This window comes from Oryzias melastigma, linkage group LG19 (assembly GCF_002922805.2).
Source record: "Oryzias melastigma strain HK-1 linkage group LG19, ASM292280v2, whole genome shotgun sequence".
Taxonomy (NCBI): Eukaryota; Metazoa; Chordata; class Actinopteri; order Beloniformes; family Adrianichthyidae; genus Oryzias; species Oryzias melastigma.
The window spans coordinates 21,514,949-21,516,154 of record NC_050530.1 but is presented as its reverse complement, the minus strand read 5'-3'; the positions used below and the strand labels follow the sequence as shown (position 1 = coordinate 21,516,154).

The window sequence follows — 1,206 nt, the reverse complement described above, 5'->3', positions numbered from 1 at the left end:
GGTTTAGCACCAAAATACATGACTGACCTCCTGACCCAGTATGTACCAGCCAGACCTCTCCGGTCATCAGGATGCAGCCTTTTATCAGTTCCTAGAGTCAGAACTAAACATGGAGAAGCTGCATTCAGCTTCTATCCGCCACAGATCTGGAATAGACTTCCAGAAAACATTAGATCTGCTGAAACACTCAGTGTATTTAAATCCAGGTTAAAGACTCATCTGTTCTCAGTTGCATTTAAATTATATTTATTCAAATGTTTACGTTCGCACTGTCTATGCTTGTTTTAAATTAAAATCTTTTTACTTTCTTTTAATTTTACTTTAATGATCACATTTTTACTATTTCTTTTTCTGGTTTCTTTTAATGTTTTATGTAAAGCACTTTGAATGTCTCTGTACATGAAATGTGCTATACAAATAAACTTGCCTTGCCTTGCCTTGCCTCCTGTTAGTTTTTCGAACCTGGGATCCATAAGTGAAGCGAGGCTGAGCAGTTACTGACTGTGCCCCTGCTGGCTGATGTACGAAAAGTGATCAATCCACTGAAGAAACACAAGGGGGAACTAAAAAGGACAAACTATAACTACAAACAATATTCCAACACAAATAATAAATCTGTTAAATGTTAACTAAATCTAACATAAAGTTGCCATTAAGAAATTAATGACAATAACTAGAAACTAAAGCAAATTATATTTTTCTATACAAACATTAATATAACCCCCCCCACACACACACACACACACACACACACACTCACACACTCTTGGCCATGGTAAGGTCCATTCAGCTGTTGCTGTTGTGGTTGATTGCTGCCAAGTGTTCATGTTGATTTTGTGAGGCCTGACTTCATTCATCCAGCAGATGGCGTCAACAGCAAGCACCATGGTCTTCTGGGGCCAGCAACTCATATATATATATATTAGTAAACTTAAACCACAATAAAAATAGAAATATGGTGTGTTATGCATTTATTGCCCTGATGGTCCTGTGTTGGCGGCAGCCATCACACAACACATGTTTGATACATGAGATCCCTTTAGTGATTTTGATATAAAAGTGAAACTTTAATCAACATGTTTGATTCTAAAGCATCTTTAAAAACAGCAATGTGGGGAAAAGGCTCTTTAGTAAAAACTACATTTTGTTAGTTTATATACTTAAAAAGGATTCTGCAATTCCAGAATTACACTGTCTGAAGTTTTT

The 1,206-nt window shown here is 36.4% G+C and overlaps 1 protein-coding gene across 1 annotated transcript in view; it reads left to right on the top strand.

Moving 5' to 3' along the window:
- efhd1 (EF-hand domain family, member D1) overlaps positions 1-1,206 on the top strand; it is a 117,590-nt gene that overhangs the window by 105,312 nt on the left and 11,072 nt on the right. The gene's annotated exons all lie outside the window — the stretch shown is intronic.